Source organism: Trachypithecus francoisi, unplaced genomic scaffold, assembly GCF_009764315.1.
Source record: "Trachypithecus francoisi isolate TF-2019V2 unplaced genomic scaffold, Tfra_2.0 Lachesis_group7, whole genome shotgun sequence".
NCBI classification, from domain to species: Eukaryota; Metazoa; Chordata; class Mammalia; order Primates; family Cercopithecidae; genus Trachypithecus; species Trachypithecus francoisi.
The window spans coordinates 29,075,827-29,096,948 of NW_022681472.1; the positions used below are offsets into that span (position 1 = coordinate 29,075,827).

The window sequence follows — 21,122 nt, forward strand, 5'->3', positions numbered from 1 at the left end:
GCTTAAGCCACTGGGCTTTTTATCACTCACAAAATAACCTAATCTCGTGAGATTTTTTTCTATTGGCCCAGAATTGACACCAAGACCCATGGCCAAAACCAAAAGAAGCTCTAGAGAGCTGCCAATATTTAGGGCTAGGCTTTCCCCCAACCCGCCTTGTAAAAGTCAGTACAACTGATCCAATCACAAAGAACACACAAAGGAACAAAGGATGGGGGGGTGCATCAGGAGGGAATCATCTGGATTGTCAGCCTGATGAGAAATACAGTATTTCCAGTGAGTGGGTAGCTCTAAGAGAATAGCTGATAGAGAGTGGGAATACCTGCATGAAGGGGAGGCTGACATTTCACTCCCTGGTGGGAACCAAACTGTAGGCCCCTTTTGAATAGAAATTGGACCAAGTTTGCTGTATGTCCCTGGCAGTTTAGAAGCATATGAAAATATAGAAATTGGGCTTGGAGGTATCTGAGAGCTTACTGAAGGAGTCCTAGGTAGGTAGTGTACCTGAAAAAACAAAAAGATAAAGGAAGATATGATCACTTCCTACCTCCATGGCCCTTGAACAGCATGAGAGAATCCCAGCAGAAGCCAAGGGGCTACTTAGGCCAGCCAAAGTAACACTCACCAACATAGGCGCAGAGCACAGACCACTGGTAAAGCCCAAAGGAAATGTGGCTTTCCCTCAGGGCCAGAGGAGGCCACTGACTCAAGAGACATGGACATGATGTACACGGAAAAGCACAATGGAGGCCACCAGGAGTGGATGAAACCAGGATGAGTAGCAGCTTCCTCTACCCTAGTCAACCTCCAATCCTCCAGAGCAGTAAAAGAGGTAAAGTGTGCAGGAAGATGTCTCCCAGCCAGGTTAAGCTCCCACCCCAACAACCACAAATACAGATGCTGGAGTGACAGGAGGAGTGAAAGAGATCAGTGTACACTCTCCCTCCTCTAAGTCTCTGGAGCCAAAATGAATGGCTTGCAATGGAAGGATATGATCTTGGAGTTTGACACTGATACATTAGATTTTTAAAAACTAAAAGCTAGCCAGAAAACTATGGAATTTGCCAAAGACATCACAAAGGAACATGAATGGGAGATGTGGCAGAGCACAGAGGAAGGGGGTGACTGGAGAAATAGAAAATCATTCCGTGTTACATCCCTAATGCATTGAGACTGCTCAGTAAACCAGATAAAAATATGTAGGAAAAAACATGAAACTCTTGCTTGAGGACCCAATTTCAAATTAAACCTAATAATATGCTGATAAAAGGCCTTAAGAAAAAGTCATATTTTACATACTCAACCAATGACTCATAAAGACAAGTTAAATATGGCTTTCTTCAGGTATATATTTTCTTCCTGGAAATAAAAATATCAGTGTTCATGAAACTGTGAATTTAAAAAAATATGTGAATGACATTTTGAAATTCACTCTTCTAAGTCTCAAAATGCCTCTTATGATTCAAAGCATCTGCAGGAACCAGGAATCTTAGAACACTATATTAAAATAATTAGGGCAACAAAATTCCATTCATTGTGTCTGTAACACACAAATCGTCAGAACTGACTGGGTAAACTCTTTCTGCTAGAACAAAGCAGTGCGTTTCTACAAACGTGGCCCTAAAAATTCCAATGCACAATGTCATAGGACCTTGATTTTTATGAAAGAAAAGTGAATAAAGGTAACTATAGAAAATTACAAAGAGTCATCACCCTGTGTTTTGTAAACCAATAATAAAATCCTAAGGCCCCTGCAACCAACTTAATAGACCCCCTCTGAGTCAAGGGGACCTCAGAGAAATCTGAAAAACTGAATTCCCAGCCATGACAGAAAGGGAGGTTGGATATGCGCAGTCATTTTAGGCATAACTAACCAACATTAACATTGAAATAGAGACCATAAGACTGATGAAACATGTTATTTGTGGCAATATGATTCTAAGTTCCAACCTGACTCTGGTATAGCATCATATGACAGATAGCAGGCCCTGAAGGAAATTAAAATATTTTACCCCAATATATATTTATATGACATACCTTGAAATGGCCCTGCAAAGCAGTCTCTTGTGGGAGGAACTTGCGCCTATAGAGAAACTCCATTAATGTGGCCAAGCCTCCCCCTTTTTAGGTCTTTCCTGGGTCTAAGAGATGAAATGAGAGTCTGGGCTGAGCACGGTGGCTCACACCTGTAATCCCGGTGCTTTCGAAGGCCAACAGCGGAGGATCCCTTGAGCCCAGGAGTTTCAGACCAACCTGGGCAACACAGGGAGACCCCATCTCTACAAAAAAAATCAGCCAGGGGTGGTGTGCCCAGGAGTTTGAGGCTGCAGTGATCCATAACTGTGCCACCGTACTCCAGCCTGGGTGACAGAGCGAGACCCTGTCTCAAAAATATAAAAAATTTTAAAAATGAGAGTCTGACAACTTTAAGGTCTGAAAAGAGACATTTACCATCTATTCTCTCTGAAGGCTGTTACCTATGAGGCTTCATCTACATAACAAGAACCTTGACCTCCACAACCATTCCCTTTATCTTAAGCATTTATTTCTAAACTGACTTTGAGTCTTTAGACAAAGCTTAACACTTTCAACCAATTGCCAATCAGAAAATCTTTGAATCTACCTATGACCTGTAAGCCACCCACCTCCTTCACTCTCCACCCAGCCCCTTCCACAGCTTCAAGATATTCTGCCTCCTTAGGTTGAACCAATATGCACCTTCCATGTATTGATTTGATTTTACCTACAATTCCTGTCTCCCTAAAATGTAACTACAATGCCTCGGGCACACTTTCTCAGGACCTCTTGAGACTGTTCCTTGGGCTATGGTCACTCATTGGCTTAGAATAGACCTCTTTAAAAATACTTCAGAGTTTAGTTTATCAACAGTTTAAGATTTATTATTTATAAATTATATCATTTTGCTGCCTTTGGTACTCTAAAATGTGAGCAACCAATCTTGATTTTTATAATGGTGTAGAGCTTCTTCTGGATTTATAACACCATCAACTACTATAAATTGATACTTTGTTTCTTTCTCATGAATTTACAAAAACTATTCCACTGAAAGGTGAGTTGTAAATTTCAATATATCAATTAAATAAGATGGCGTTCTTTGAAATTTGCAAATCTATAATTTTTAAGGTAAGTTGCCTAGTTTGATTTGTAATCTCATAAACCGAGATGAGACACTATACTTGAGATGGTATACTAAATTTCCTAGTTTGATATGTAATCTTCTAAACCCAGATGAGATATTATACTTTAGGATTCTGATATTGACTTTGACAGTCTAAAGACTTTCTTTTTTCTGAAGAGAAAATCAGGAAGTATTCATAGAATCACTTTGAATATTCATAGAATTTAAGAAACAGACAAGGCACTGTGGTTCACACCTGTAATCCCAGCACTTTACGAGGTCAAGGTATGACAACTGCTTGAGGCCAGGAGTTTGAGACCAGCGTGGGCAACAGAGAGAGAGGAGACCCTGTTTCTATTTGAATGAATGAATGAATGAATGAATGGTTTTAAATTACATAAAACGCTAGGTGTGTGAATTTTTTTCATGTTTTGAAAATATGAGGGATCATCCAAATAAAAATTTAAATTTCCTACCCCCAGCTCTGAAAAGAAGTTGAGTCAAACTATCTCCTGCAGAACTAAAGGGTCTTGATGTTGCATGACTACTAAATATTTTACTAATCTCAGCAGGGAACTGGGTTAACTGCTTGTCTGTCAGATGTTTTTAATGGCCACCCCCTATGGAACAAAAATGAGGAGGGTATAAAAAAGACCTATGTTTAAAGAAAGTTCCTTGTTAGATCATTAAGGTATGTGATACACAGCACAATCACTGTGTTAAGAAAACATATATTTGATGAGTACACCTCAGATTCATTAATTGTGGAGTTGACTTCACAGTAGTAGGTAGCAATTCCACTGTAGGTACTGCACAGAGGCCTTGCACAGAAGAGTACAGGCAGCAAAGAGCTGAAGAGTGACAGTTTAACACTAAATCTTAGGAGACTCAAAACATGCTTGATTCTTGCAGCATCTGCACCCCAGTTGTACAAAGGACCTAAATCTTTACTAAGACAAAATAGCATGTTCTTAGCAAGGCGCAAAGCAGCTTTCTTTCATAAATATTGAACTAAATAAGTAGATTAAGTTGGTTTCAAAACGTTCTTTACTACTTTTTTAGATCACTTGATGACATGTAAATTATTGTATTTATTTGAGTTAACTATAGTCAACAGTACAAATCTACATTGTTAGTTCTATTTATAACTAATTAATGTAGAAGTAAACAAAATTAATTTATCCACGAAAAGTATATAGAACTGTAGCTAGCTCATGATTAGCATTAATAAATATCAGTCTTATTATAACACATCCACTCATAATGTAATAACATAAATGATGATATATAATTATTGAGAGTAATACTAATGAGAATAATATCTGTTACTGTCTCTTCAGTTTTTTTCCCCAATCCTTTCCATAACTAACAAACACCATATCCACTTCTTCGTAACAAAAATGTGAACATACATTTAACATGCTTGGTCGTGTATCAGTGTTTTAGTTGATGCATAATCTGTTTCACTCTAAATGCAATATGCTTGTCACATTAATGCCTCTAAAAGGACAAGGATAAATAAATGAATGAAATCGTATTACACAGACTGAGACACAACTTGGAATTATCTTTTCTCTCTTTTAAAAATCCTATGTTTTAGATAAGCTTTGAAAATTACATGCTTATATTTGATAATCAAAATCTGGCAGTAAAGTATAAAAATTTATTTTTTTGTGTAAGCCACGGATAAAAATTACCTAACAAATGCAACAGATGTGATGTCAGCATTGTTTGGGGGATAATACCATTCTTAAATAAGTGACAAGCATGTACATGACAAAAATCCTAAACATTTGCTCTGTGCTTTTTGTTTTTTTTTGTTTGTTTTGAGATGGAGTCTGGCTCTGTTGTCCAGGCTGGAGCGCAGTGGGGCGATCTCGGCTCACTGCAAGCTCCTCCTCCTAGGTTCACGCCACTCTCCTGCCTCAGCCTCCTGAGTAGCTGGGACTACAGGCGCACGCCTGGCTAATTTTTTTTGTATTTTTAGTAGAGATGGGGTTTCACTGTGTTAGCCAGGATGGTCTCAATCTCCTGACCTTGTGATCTGCCTGCCTCGGCCTCCCAAAGTGCTGGGATTACAGGCGTGAGCCACCGCATCCGGCCTGCTCTTTGCTAAAATAGCTTCCATTAACTATGCCAGTGAAGGTCTAGGGAGACAGCTAATTAGAACATAAATTACACTTACACACATATACACAATTATTTTAGTTTTACATTTCCATCAAAAGAAAACACTAAGTGATTTTTTAACAGTTTCATGTCTACCAGAAAAGGAACTTCCCTCTTTTGCAGTGTGCACTCATGTTTTGACATACTCATATACATTCATTTACGTATGTAAAAGAAGCCACATTAAATGGTAGAGGGCTTTGTAAAGAATTAACCTTTTAATAAGAAAAATTCTGTTCAACATTAAAGGAAAATTATGGTTACACAGGTAGTCAGTATACCATCAAACCAATACAAACTCTTCTCTCTATGAGGCAAACTCTACTATTTCTAATGTATTAGAATTCTATTGTATTGAATATTACTTCAAAAAATAGATATCAAACACAAGACCTTACAAATCTTATTATATACTGGCTTAATTCATAATGGCATTTAATTTTTTTTACAAAAATATTTTAACATGGTGCTTTTTACTCAAGAATTACAGATTTTCAAAATGTATAATATATATTTGAATTGAAAACACAGTTACATTTATGACAGACCATTTATTATTTCCACATCCAGATAAGATGAAATAGATTAACTTTTCCTTATTTTTCCTGCTTAACTACAAAAAGCTCTGGACGTTATACATAAAATCAGCATAAGGGGATTGGGAAATGTGGAGAGAAGGTGGAAGACTGACTAGGGTCTTTGGGACCCAAGGAATAATACAGTGGTGAATTTCTGAGTTTTCTTTTTGCTTTACATATCCTGGGCTGGGTACTAGAAAAGCCAGCAACTTAAGAATGCCAATGGGTATAGGCAGGAAAAAAACAGCCCTAAGAAAGTCTGCTCTTTCTAACCAAAGGACAGTCATAACAAGACTAATATAACAAGATATAAATATTTTAGGCAATAACTGCCCTACTCCAGGCAACTACCACAGAAAAAATGGCAGATCCACCTCCATCCCTAACAGCAAAAGTCAATTTGGAAGTCTACACTTTCCCCCTCATCAGACTGTAATAAGGTGACCCAATTTCCTTGCTAAAGTTGTGACAGAGAAGGCCAAACGGGGAGTCAGAATTTTCATCCCTGTTGGATCCCCGGACAGTCACCTGTACCTGGTGATGATGGGGCATCCTACTCCTCCTTGCCAGGGCGGTGTCAGTACAGGCATGGTGGATGGTCAGGACTTTTACCACCACCCACCTATAACAATATGCCTCCTCCCAAGAAGATGTCAACAGAGGCTAGGTGGAAAATGTGAACTTCCAGAAAAAAGGCAGCACCCCTATTCCCTAACTGGTACAATGTCAGAGGAGACTTACTGAAACAGAAATTTTAGGAACACAGTACTCAAAATGTCCAAAATTCAGTAGAAAATCACCCTTATACCAAGAACCAGAATAATCTCAACTTGAATGAGAAAAGGCAATCATCAGATGCCAACAAGATGTCACAGATGATAGACTTATCTGACAAGTATTTTAAAGTAGCCATCATAACAATGTTTCAATAAGCAATTACACACACGCTCTTGAAACAGATTTTTAAAAATAGTCTCACAAAAGAAATACAAGGTAACTTAGTAGATGGGCTTCATAGCAAAATGGAAAGAACAGAAGAAAGTATCACTGAACTTGAAGATAGAAAAATATAAGCTCCCCAATCTGAAAAACAGAGAAAAACAGACAGAAAAAAACAAATAGTGCTTCAAGGGTCTGTGAGATCAAAACAATCTAATAACTTGTGTCATCAGGGTCCCAGAAGGAGAAGAGATAAGTGGGACTGAAACAAATTCAAAAAAATAATGGCTTAAAAATTACCCAGTTTTGGTAAAAGATAAACCTACACCTTTAAGAAGCTGGGTAAGCACCAACAGGATAAAAACAAACAAATCAACACACAATCAAGCTTCTGAAAATTAAAGGCTAAGAAAAATCTTGAAAGAAGTGAGAGAGAAACAACTCCTGACCCACAGAAGTAAAAGAACGACAGTAGTTTCTCAACAGAAACCATGGATGCCAGAAGGAACAGGCATAACGTTTTCCAAGTGCTGAAAGAACTGTCAGCCCAGACTTTTATATCCAGAAAAAATATCCTTGAGGAAGAAAGGAAAACCCAAAACATTCTCAAATACAAGGAAAGTCTGTCACCAGCATACCTACCCTGAAACAATGGCTAAAATTAAGTTAATAAAACAGAAAGGAAATTATAAAAGCAGGAAGCACAAACACGAAAAAGAGTATGAATATTGGTAAACACAACAGGCTTCCCTTCTCTTTTTGAAGTTTCTAAATTTATTTGACATTTGAAGCAAACACTATAGCACTGTCTAATGTGGTTCTAAAAGCATGTAGAGGAAACACATTATAAAGAGTCACATAAAGAGCACTGAGATAGGCACAGTATAGCTTCTGAGATAGTCTCACCAAAAATGCACAACCTCAATCTAATCATTTGAAAACAGCAGGAAAACTCAAATTCAAGAACATTTACAAAACAAGGAATCGATTTTCTTCAAAACGGTTAAGATTATGAATGACTGAAGAACTGATACTTGATTGGAAGAGACTTGAGAGACGTGACGACTAAATGCAATGTGGATCCTAGACTGGATTCTGGACCAGAAAAAGGACATTCGTAGAAAAACTGGCAAATTTTGAATAAAATCTGTACATTAGATAAGAGTATTGTATCGTTTTAAATTTCCGGGTAGTGATAATTATGCTATGGTAATATAACCCGTAACAATAAAGTCAGTACTATTTTTTTACTTTTCTGAAAGTTTAAAATCCCTTTTTAAGGGCCATTTACAATATAAAATAAAATCATTAGTGCTAGGTAGCCAAGAGCCTATTAAGAATAGAAAATAAACTTAAGTTTTTCTTTACATGCCAGAATTTTATATTTAAAGAGTCTTCAAACAATGAAAGAAGGGAATCTGGGGGTACTAAATTTTCTCTTAATTAGAAAAACAAAGTCAGTAGGGCAATGTAGTACTGTCTACCTCTGATACGGAGAGGAAAAAAGGGTGCAGAAAACATTTCTAGTATAAAGGCCTGGAAACTTGTAATATTGAAAGCTTCATGAAAAAGAGCAAAAGCAAAAGCTTTCTCAAGTCAGAGTTTTAGGGGAAAAAAATAGTAACATAGGCCTGTGCATGAGAATCACTGTAATGGGGACCAAGAAACTTAAACCAAGAAACATCAATACATGCTACTTGACTTGCAAAAGATAAGAAGAAATAAGTCGGTGCTTCAACTACAAATCCAAATTGGTAGCAAATACCACTACCTACGACAGATTCTTTTTTAGATAGTCCTATTTTTACTCTAGGAAACCATTTCTACCACTACCTCAACCTTCTCCTCTATCATTCACTTCATTGCAAAAAGTTTGCACTAAAGCCACCCTAAGAGGGAACAGTAACCACATAAATACCAACTCTATTAGGTTTTTCTGTGCAGCATTTGACACAGAATTTGATGGACAGTCAGGAGAGACTACTGCCCCAGAAACTAAGAGAAAAGAAAGTCCAAGAAGAAAGAAGTTTGGATTTGAGTCCGGCCAGATTAAGTGCTTCAGAAAATAAAACTCAAAACTATTCAGAGAACTGGAAACAATCCAAAGTCTCTATAATGTATCATTCACAAATGTCAGGATGCAATCCAACATTACTTGACATAGAATAAACAGAAAAAGGTGATTTATACTCAGCAGAAAAGACAATCAATAGACACCAAACTCAATACATCTCTGATGTTGAAATTGGGGGGATAAAAACGGTGTTTAATGCACCTACGCTAACTATATTTGAGCATGTAAAGGAAAATATATCTGCAATGAATGAATGGATAGAAAATCTCTGCAGAGAAACAGAAACTAATGAAAAGGACCATATAGAAATTCTAGAAATGAAAAGTATAATTACACAAAGTAAAAAAAAAAATTTACTGGATTAAGGAGACAGGAGTCAACTGAACGTATAAGTCATTAGAAATTGTACAATCTGGGCCAGGTGTGGTGGCTCATGCTTCTAATCCCAGCACTTTGGGAGGCCAAGGCAGGTGGATCTCTTGAGGTGAGGAGTTTGAGACCAGCCTGACCAATATGGTGAAACTCCATCTCTACTAAAAATACAAAAATTAGCCAGGCGTTGTGGTGAGTGTCTGTAGTCCCAGCTACTCAGGAGGTTGAGGCAGGATAATTGCTTGAACCTGGGAGGCAGAGGCTGCAGTGGGCTGAGACTGCACCACTGCACTCCAGCCCTGGGCGACAGAGTGAGATTCCACTGAAAAAAAAAAAAAAAGAAAAGAAAAAAATTGTACAATCTGAAACTAAGAGGAAAAAAATGAATAATGCCTCAAGGAATCTGTGGGACAATATCTAAAATGCATGTAAATGAAGTTCCAGAAGGAAAAAGAGACAAAAAAAGGAGACAAATCATTTGGGGGGAAAAATGGCCAAAATTTTCCCAAATTTTATTAAAATAATAAATATATAAAGGAAAAAAGAGATACACAGTGAGATGAACAGTGTACCCTAAAAGATATGTCCAAGTGTGTAGCCCTAGTACCTTTGAATGTGACCTTTTTTGAAAATAAAGTCTTTGCAGATGTAATTAAAGATCTGGGAATAGATCATTCTGAATTTCGGGTAGACTCCAAATCTAATAACAAGTACCCTTATAAGAGACAGCAAAGAAGAATACACATACACAAAGGAGAAGGCCAAGTGAAGATGGAGGCAGAAACTGGAATAATGAATCTACAAGCCAAGGAAAACCAAGAATTGCCAGCAGCCACAAAAAGCTAGAAAAGAGGCACAGAACAGATTCTTTCTCAGAGCCTCTAGAAGGAACCAACCCTGCCGACACTTTGATTTCAGACTTCTGGCTGCCACAACTGTGAGAGAATAAATTTCTTTTGTTCAATCGAATGTGTTTTTATATAATCAATTATGTAATGAATATCTTACATTTAGAGATTTTCCCATATTTTGAATTATTTTATTTGAACAGATGTCAAGTTTACCAGTTAGTAATTAATTAGTCAATTCAATGAATATTTTAAAAGAATTGGTAGAATTCCAGCTTCTGACAACAGGAGAATGAATTCACAAGACGAAGTATTTTGCAGATATCAAAGTATAGACAAAATAAAAAAAATTTGAAGACACCAGAATGTTACCAAAATCAGGCAGATACTAGGGCAGAGATTTCCCTTGAAAGATCAAAATGTATGCAGTAAGAATTATGAGTTTATGACTTTTTGGTTTTGTTTTCATCTTGTGCTTCTTATAGTTCTACTGGTGGAAAACTGCAGTCTTATCCACTGGAGGACGCAGAGAAAGAGTTTAGGGCTGGCAAATGAACTAGATATTTTGGGAAGAAATCCTAGGAGAAAGCTGCAGAAGTGGCACAACTTTAAATCTGAATCTTTTACCCAAATTCCAGCTGACTGCTAAACATCACATGCACAAGGGAGATCTTGGAAGGCCCAATGTAAAAGTAGGCAGAAACCAGTGAGAACTGGTTGAGATTTGAAAGTTTGCTACTTTTTGAATAGAGTGCAGTCCCTAATTTGAATGCAGCTCAAATGATTGAATGCTAAAGCTTTATAGGCCTGTAATATCAGTGGCTGTGTGGCTGGCAGATCAGCTAGAAATTTAGAGGAGGAAATGCCAGAATGTAAAAAAGGCAAAGAAAGTGGGCCCCAAAATATGAGCATAAACTCAGACCAAAAAATTGGCTTTCACTATATGATGCAGGCACAGAGGAGACCATAAGAGAAAATGCTGCAGTTATAAGGTAGAAATACTGACTAGCGTATATTGGCTGAGGGATACCACCATGGGGAAGATGAGGCTTGCAGTTTTAGCTTAAGCAACTTAACCAAAAACCAAAACCAAAATAAAAGTATTAATCTGGGGAAGAAATGATGATCCAGAGTTGCAACACATTATCCACAATGTCCATTTTTCAAACAGAAACTAAAGACATGCAAAAATCAGGAAAAAGGTAAACCACACTCATGAATAAGGCAGTCAACAGAAATTGACTCCTAACGGGTCCAGCTGTTGGATTTAGTTGACAAAAAACTTCAAAGCAGGTATGATATAGATGTTCAAAGAATTAAAGGAAAATACAATCTCAGTATCTATACAAATACGGAATCTCAACAGAGAAAAGGAACTATAAAAAACAACTGAATGGAAATGTCAGATTTGTTGTGAAATTTTTCACAACAAAATGAAAAATGTATTATAGGGGCTCAAGAGCAAACTGGAGAGGATGGAGGGAAGAATCTAAGAATCCAAAACTTGAAGGTAGATCAATAGAAATTACATAATCCAAAAGACTAAAGAAAAATAAATGGAGCCTCTGAGGCCTGTGGGAAAATAACAGGAGATTTAACACATATGCAACTGGAGTTTTAAAAGGAAAGGAGAAAAGGTAGAAAACTTTTTTGGAAAAAATAGCGGTCCAAAACATTCCAAAAATGGTTAATAAAAACCCACCATTATTTTACAGCTCTAAGAAGTTACATGAATCCCAAACTAGATTAAAAACACTCCTACATGTACCATAATCAAAGCAGTGAAAAACAAAGATACACAAAATATCTTAATGCTTTAAGTATTAAGAGGAGAGATTCCTTGCTTAAGCCTAGACAAAACACAACACATGACATACATGGTCCTGTCACAACTGGCTGTCCTATGAGAAAAAAATAAATTTCAACTCTTACCCCATACCATACATTAAAAATTAACTTTAAGTGGGTCTTAGCATTAAACATAAAAGCTAAAAGCATTAAATGTCCATAAGAAAAGTTAAGATAAAAAATCTTTGTGATCTTAGGGGTAGTCAAAAGATTCCTCAGATGAGACCAACAAGGCATAAACCTTAAGGGGGAAAATTGAAAATTTTACTTCATTGAAATTGAAAAACCTCTGTTTTTCAAAGGATCACATTAAGATAACAAAAAGACAAGTCATAGGGAGGAAGATAATATTTGTAATGCAAATGACTTATGGCCAGGATATAAAGAACTCTTGTAAATCAATAATTATGGGGGAAAATCCCAATTAGAAACTGAGTAAAAGATGTGGATACTTGGCAAAGATATACAAATGACCAATAAGCACATGAAATGAAGCTCATTATCATTTGTCATCAGTGAAATACAAACTAAAAATATCAATGAGATACCATTATACTCTCAATAAAATAAGCTTGACCATATTAATGTGTACAACCCTCATACGTTGCTGGTAGGAATGTAATGTATGTAACACATTAAAACAGAATCTGAAAGTTTCTTATAACATTGTATGTACACTTACCATGTGATCCAACAATTCATTCTAAGGTATTTTCCCAAGAGAACTGGAAACATGTCTGCACAAAATCTTGTAAATGAATGTTCATAAACAGCTTTATTCATAATGGCTCCAAAGTGAAAACAACCCAAATGTCCATCAACAGGTAAACTGAAACAATTTGTGGTATATATACATATAATAAACTAATTCTTAGCAACATGGAACATGCATGAATTTCAAAATATACTGAGTGAAAGATGCTAGACACAAAACTGTGAATACTATATAATTCCACCTATATGAAATTAGTGAAAAGGCAAAACTAATTTTTAGTGCCGTAAAGGATTATGTGGTTGTCTGGAGGTGAGGAAAATTGGCGGCAAAGAGGTGGAGGCACATCTTTTGCAATAAAGAGTCCCATCTTGATTATGGTGGTAGTATATATTTTCATGACTGTATACATTTTTCAAAACTCATCAAACTGTACAATATGGGTGTGTTTTATCGCATGTAAATTACACATCAATAAGGTTGATTAAAACACTTAACTGTAGTTATCTCTGACACAACTGAAGACACTAAGTCATGGTTCATATTTTGCATAATCATAATTAACCTCACAATTAACTAATTTCCAAGCAACTGTTACATTAGGAGCTTAACACCATTTGAATTTATTTTACGTGTTCAGATGTGTTTATCTGCCCTTGCACCTATACCAAACCCTTCCCTCTTCCACACTACCACTCTGATGAATTCATTGAGGGCAGAAACCCCGGCTATCACTTTCATGCTACATACTCAGTGCCAAGTTGCATACCTGGTCCACAGCAGGTGCTCAATATATACTGTTTGAATTCATTAATAAATTAATCCCTTACATGTTAGTATGCATCTGGAATCTCTTGTAGGCCTTTATCCATTCTCCTGAGCAATATTATCTGTTTCTGTGGCTTCAGTTATATCTATACACTGATGACTCTCAAATCTGTGTGTACTATGTTCTCTTACTGATCACCAGACCGATTTCAACTGCCTACTGGACAAATACATGTGAATATCCCACAAGCAACTCAAATTCCACGTTTAAAATGGAACACGTTAAGTTCCTCTAAGTTTACTCATCTCATCCATACTAAAAATAAAACTTTGCCTAAAACATCTCACACTCAAACTATCTCACTTACTCCTCAAATGGTCTCTACTTACTTTTCAACTTATGTAACTCTAGCTTCTACCCTAACCAGGCTAGTGAAAGCATCCTCTCTGAAGTCAGCACAAGAGATCATTTAATTTTCTCAACTGAATCTTAGACAACTACACCCTAGATCCACTCCTCCACGCCCAACAGCTTTGTCTTAACTCAATCTTTACTCTTTCTTTCCTGGATTCGTTAAAAACCAGGTTAATTGGTCTATTATCAAGTCTGTCTCTTTCTTGTCTAGTTCATCTTTTACACTGCTGACAGAATTATCTTTCTGTTAACCAATCATGTCAAATCTCTTCTAAAGATAAGTCAGTGGTATTTGTCTAATGGCTAAAAAAATTCGAACTCCCAACAATACACACACATTTTTTTTCAGCCTCCTCACTAGCCGCTTCCACTTTAAATTATTTTCTAAAACACCATGCCCTTTTATGTCTTCAGTGCTTTGATGCTTCTGCCTATAATTCCTTTTCTTATCCACCTTAAAATTTGAAGTATTCTTTAAAACATATTTCAAATATTCCCTCTGCTATGAACTCTTCCCTAATTCCTTCAGTCAGAACTGTTCATCTCCACTCACAATTCTCGACATCACTAACCACACTTCGAGTTAACAGTTATCAGGTTATACTTACTATGTCATTTATTATGTGGGGTAGAAATTATTACATACATAATTTCTTGCACTATGCTACAAACATTTAATTATTTTTATCAGACCATTGTGTAATGTTTGAGCACTGATCCCAGGAGATAGGATTAATTTGTGGCCATGGCTTATCTTCTTCTGCATATTGATTTTATTTGCCTGTCAGTCTCCAACTCGACCATAACTCCCCGTGTTCAATGTTTAGCATGCTACCCAGCATTTGTAGGCCCTTAGTGAGTACTGCCCAGTGTGAGTAAACAAATGTTCCATGTCCTGTGCTTCAGCTGAATCAATTCCAGTGTTCAATGGGATGGCATTCCACGGGCAGATTAACTTCATATCCATCTAATTCTTCATATACATGCTGAAATTATGAAAACCTCGTCACAATATACTATCTACCACCTATCTTTCCCTTAGTAAGAGTTTTTCAAACTGTAAACCTAGCACTGTTTTCCAGCAATGGTTCAAGTGTTCCATTTTAGGACTTGATTCTAGACTTTATTTTGGGACACACTCTTGCTCTGTCTGTTGCCCAGGTTGTACTACAGGTGTGAGCCATCTCATCCAGCCTGTACTTTTCTTATGCTTTTTAAAAAAAAAGAGAGATAATGCTACAGATAAAAAAAAATTTGGAAGTTTTTCAAATATGTTTTCTCTGATAGTTAAATCTGCTTTTTGATGTGACTATGTTAAGATGGCAGAACTTTCTAGAACCTAAAATCTGTCAGGGTTTAAAATCAAGTAAAAACAAGTAAACTACATTACTAATATGATGTTTTACATATGTACTCCCAAATGTGTTTATATATAAAATTTTATATTAGAATAAAATCTAAAGTCCCTTCCATCTCAAAGGAGTCAGAATTCTTTTAATTTTTATTTATTTATTATTATTATAAATATTTTTTGAGATGGAGTCTCGCACTGCCGCCCAGGCTGGAGTGCAATGGTGCAAGATCTTGGCTCACTGCAAGCTCCACCTCCTGGGTTCACGCCATTCTGCTGCCTCAGCCTCCCGAGTAGCTGGGACTACAGGCGCCCGCCATCACACCTGGCTAATTTTTTGTATTTTTAGTAGAGACGGGGTTTCACTGTGTTAGCCAGGATGGTTTCGATCTCCTGACCTCGTGATCCACCCGCCTTGGCCTCCCAAAGTGCTGGGATTACAGGTGTAAGCCACCACACCCAGCCCTATTTATTTATTTTTTTGAAACAGGGTCTTGCTCTGTCATCCAGGCTGGAGTGGAGTGGTGGGGTCTTGGCTCTGCACCTCCACCTCCCTGGTTCAAGCACTTCTCCTGCCTCAGTCTCCCAGTAGCTCGGATTACAGGCGCCTGCCACCATGCCCTTTTTTTTTTTTTTTTTTTTTTTGGTAGAGACAGAGTTTCACCATGTTGGCCAGGTTGGTCTCAAACTCCTGACCTCAAGTGATCTGCCTGCCTTGGCCTCCCAAAGTACACTGGGATTACAGGCATGAGCCGCCATGCCCAGTCAAGGAGTCAGAATTCTTAAATGACTTACTCAGTTGTATATATAGTTGAGGGCAGAAATAAATTTATTAATGAAATCTATGACAAAAACAAACCAATATCCAGAAGACTATGGGCCGCCACCACCACACATTAGTCCTACTTACAGGGAATGGTCTTCAAACATTACACAATAGCTTTTTTCAACATAAAATAAAGATTCGTAGGCAAAAACATACCAGGTATTCTGAAATAATATATGTAATGCCTACTTCACTATCTGATATGTGAGTCCATCAATAACTGTCAGTTTCCTCCCTAGTTTATCCATATATCCCCTAAATGCAGGCCCCTGTTATGTCAGAGCATTTTTTTTGAGTATACAAAATCTTTTACATGCAGCATTTCACATACTTTCTTTCTTAAGAGTTGCCTTGGGTGAGAAAAGAACAATACATATGAAATTTCAGCCACTGTCATTTGTGGGAAAATAAAAAATCTCCTTAGATATAGCTGGATTCTGGAGAAAGGGAAATGCTGGAGTCACTTCAACATGACTTGGCATGAGTGTAGGTACATAGCTGCCATCCACCTGAAGAGTACTATAATTAATTATATGTCATTAAATGAAAAATCACATCATTGCCAATCTTTTCTAGCAAAAGGAAATGTAATACATCTTTATATGAAAAATAATTTCTTCCTTCAAATACTTGATTTTTCAAATAATTCCAAGTAGTAGAATTTTCATGTTGAGTTGAAATCTCTTCCGATAAAAACAGAAAAGGTTATCAAATAGTTCTACTTGGGAAGGATACGAAATGATTATCATCTTTTTCTCCATTGTGATGGCTCATTTCAGATCTACATTGAAGTTTCTTTGGTTGGAACAGCTCTTACTGTGTTTGTATATTACTTATATTTTGTTGAAGTATCTTGTGTGTCTTACTATGTATGCACTGGTGCATAAAGGCTCAAAATGAGTATCACAGCGATATAGGGTGGGTGGTTAGACCCATATAGTTTATGCAGTAATAATGGACTGTTTTGCTCAAGGCCTGCTTGATTCTTACCTGTATTACTGTTACTCATTGTGATTTTTATATGCACCAGGATTTCCTTCTTCAAATGTAGTATTTTTTTTTTTTTTTTACAGGGTTTAAAATTTCAGTAAAATGAGTTGATCTACAATTCTGCTGGTTTTTATGGAAGTTCAGGTGTGTGTTATGTTTGCATATCCCTTGGACTTTGGCCTGCATATCAAAGTCTAAAGATTCCAGAAAAAACAGGTCGGTTTGCATAAACTGGGGCTGCCCACTGGAAGAACAAACCTGAGTGTTAATGTCACTAAAGGAAGACCAAGCCTTCAGGAGACTTCCAACACATACTTAGATCTCTCCAGGGTCCTTGGAAGGTAGTAGAGGTCAAATTCAAGAGAGCTTTCTAAGAATTTTTAAGATTTTAATGGCAAATCAGAGCAGTATCTGCTGACCAAATCCACAAATGTGTTTTGCTCATTGTAGTCTAAGTAATTTCTTACACTTTTATACATTTGTTTAATAGCCTACATGAACATTTGGTCTTAGAGGCAACACAGTAAGTTATGTTTCAATGACAAATTAAAAATGAGGGAAAACACACAGTTGGGCCCTCCATATCCATGGGCTATGCATCCAAATATCAAAAATATTAAAAAAGAATTTAAAAATAACACAAAAAAGCAATACAGTATAACAATTATTTATATAGCATTTACATTATATTAGGTATTATAAGGCATCTAGACATGATTTAAAGTATAAGGGAGGATATGTATAGGTTATATGTAAATACTACAACATTTTATATAAGGGACTTGACCGTCCGTGAACTTTGGTATCTTTGGGGGTCCTAGAACCAATCCTTCCTGTAGATACCAAGAGACAACTATATTCCTAAGTGCGGGTGTGTATGTACATGCATTATTTCTTTCTCCATATTATCCTAAGAGAAATTTACAAAGTTGTACTTGTATTGATCTCTTAACAAAAATGAATACTTTATTCTAAAAAAAAAAAAAAAAAAAAAGCTGCTGCAAATAGCCACCTTGATGATAACTATATGGATTGGAAAACATGAGGTATAGGAGAGATAAGAATAAATAGGAGAAAGGCTGATTCTCAGATTCTCAGGGAGAATCTACCCCCGACTTCCACCAGCCCCATCCCAATGTAATCTACACTAAAGTCATATTGTTAAAAAATAAATACTTAAAAGAAGCCTGTGGCTACAAAAACCTGCTATTATCATATTGAACTCCACAAAAGGAGGCATATCAGTTGAAATGTATTAAGCGTGAATTATATTTGAAAAGGAAAATTTTAATTTAACTGACAGTCTCATCTTGCTGGAAACGGCATGATTATAATACAATAATGAGAGGCCCCTCCATAAAACACTCCTTGATTTTGGACAATAAACTAATTATAGTTTAACTAAAACACCAACTAAGTGTTTCTTTATATTATTTATGTGAGAAAAAAAAACCTAGTTTGTTTTACTATACTTGGAAGGTTTCACAAACAACACTGTTTCAGTGGATGATGCTCACAGAAGAGGCACAGAATAGCAAACTGAAATGAAATCCATCTAGAAGGGATGATTTACTAAAATAATCCACTTTCATTTTCAACCTAATTTTTAATGACTAGTTTAAACAAAGAAACCACTTACATCTAATATAATTAGCATAGAAAAGCATATTAAAGATGTGAAAATGTAGAATAATGCAAAGTACAACATGAAACAAATTATTTCACTTCAGTTCAAATGCACAGCATTTCAAGAGTGTCTTTTGCATAGTAAGTTTCTTTAAAAAGCTGAATGATTTTGAAACATTTTACCATTGTAATAAAAGAGTACACAACAAGGAACCCTGAAACACTATGTAGGACTACAATTTTGAATGAGTTCTTATAAAATGTGTAGAAGTTACAGAAGCATACGATTAGCCTGAACAACAAAGTCTGAAGTTCACAGAACTATTGAATAAAAACATTTAAAAGAATATAAACAAAATGTATTAATACTTGATAATACTTGAAAGAAATAAACATTCATTTCTGACAGAGATCCAAAAGGTTCGATTCTAAAATACGATAAAAACTTTAGGTGAGACCAAACAAGAATAAAAGAACTGCTGAGAATGTGCAAGTGTTCAGTCACATTCTGCTCTCTTAAGTCAGTTTTATTAATAACTTTAATTGTATAATAATTTTACCTATTTTGTAGGTTTAAAAGAATTTGAGCTTGGATACCTACAGTTGATCAAAGTAGCTTTCTGTAATGTATAAATTCAAATTAAAGACTGGGTGATGAAACAAAATTAAAAGTTAAAACAACTTTGTTTTCAATACACTCACATATTTTTACTTTGTAATACAATATAGCTGTCACATACAATGACTCTAGTAGGTTTAAATCAAATTGGGATGGGCAAGGAAAGCCAAAGAAGGGTTTACACAATATTCAATAAGCAATAGTATCTGTTCCGTTTGCAATAAAATAAAAAAGTTCTAACCTAGAAACACAGAAAAAGAATTTATTGTGTTTAAGTTTCCGAAATAAAAGTAACAGAATAGCACATAATCTGTAACAAGCTGGTCCTATAATTTCTAAACTGCAGTCCAATTAAAACATTTAAGTAACAGAAACAATCTACATGTTTTTCTACCAGGTAAATATACCTGAGAGGGTAACCACAAAGAACCTTCTGCTGCAACATTATGAAAAAGGGCTATGCATGTGGCCGGACTAAGCCATTTCCCAGAGATTCTGCTCACTGCTTAGCTGCAGGTAGTGGTCCATCAATGACACAGTATTTTACATCAATACCAGCTCATTCAACCAAAGAAGCACAGTAATATTTTAAAATCACCTGTTTATATTCATTAGTATGTAAAAATCACAATACACAGATTTGGAAACGTATAACGTGTCCATAAAAAAGAGTATATTTTGTCAGCATAAGCTTTTTTAAAAGGATTAAGCAATGCAATAATGAGGGAAGCAGACTCTATGTGTTGACTACAGTGAAGATATGTTACAATTTTAATTACTGTCGTTGCCAAGAGCTTAGAAATAAAAACAAATTTAAAAAATTAAGATGTTCTGGTAGCAAAATTACATCTACTGTAACAATAGCTCCAAGCAAATAATCAATTCAGAGCTTGAATGCAATTTGTGCTTTGTTTCTATAAGAATGTAGTGTTACTCTCAGACATTTCTAAATGACTAGATTCATAAATAAGCAGTGAATTTCTTTTCATCACAATTTATTTCTAATTCATCCTATGCAGATTATAGACAGAACTAAAAATTACTTAGCTTTTTTCCAGTACTTTATATAAATCGAGATCTTTTTTAACAGTGATTTATTGTGTTTCTTAAGGTAAAACAACAAAAACAAATTCTAAAATTATAACTTTAAATTAAGTGGTTAAAATTGACAGAGCCAATAACTGGTAACAGCTTCTTTAAGTTCATATTAAGAGTCCAATTAAAAACACTAACAACTACCTGGCAATAGTTTGAAAGAATCAGAAGGGTTCGGTGAAGGGAAAAAAAAAATCCAAACATGCAAAATACTCCCCAAAACACATGACCTTCTTTCTCATTTTATAATCTAGACTTGTAAAATTTTTATAAATACATGATCATTCTACACAATACAGATCTTCTAGAGCATTTCTAAAGGACATTACAGTTTTTGGTCTTAAGGAATAAAGACTAAGATGGAAAAGGAGATGAAAACAGTGAAATCTGAGAAAGCAATACTCTCTCTACACACAAGCAAACTGTAGTTCATCCAGTCAAGTTAGCGGTTACAGTTCAGTACATGATTTTCAAGGCAACTAAGAAATCAAGACAGACATTTCCCTTTCCTAGAGTTAACAATTCTTTTAAAAGTTCCGATGTATCCATAAAGGAGTGCTGATTTTTGTGGGGTTTTTTCCAAAAGGAAACAAAGAATAAATAAGGGAAAACAAGTTTCCATCCCTAAATTCACATACACAAGTTAAGTTAAACTACAAGCTAGTTTTAGACTACCCAGTGAAACAGAATTGTTGGTAGCATCTGAGGCAGATGCTACCCTCCCTAGTCAGTTCAAAACATGACCCAGTAAAA

At 35.9% G+C, this 21,122-nt stretch overlaps 1 protein-coding gene across 18 annotated transcripts in view; it reads right to left on the minus strand.

Annotated features, from left to right (window-relative positions):
- Positions 1–21,122, minus strand: part of STAU2 (staufen double-stranded RNA binding protein 2) — a 345,902-nt gene that overhangs the window by 109,213 nt on the left and 215,567 nt on the right. The window lies entirely within an intron of this gene.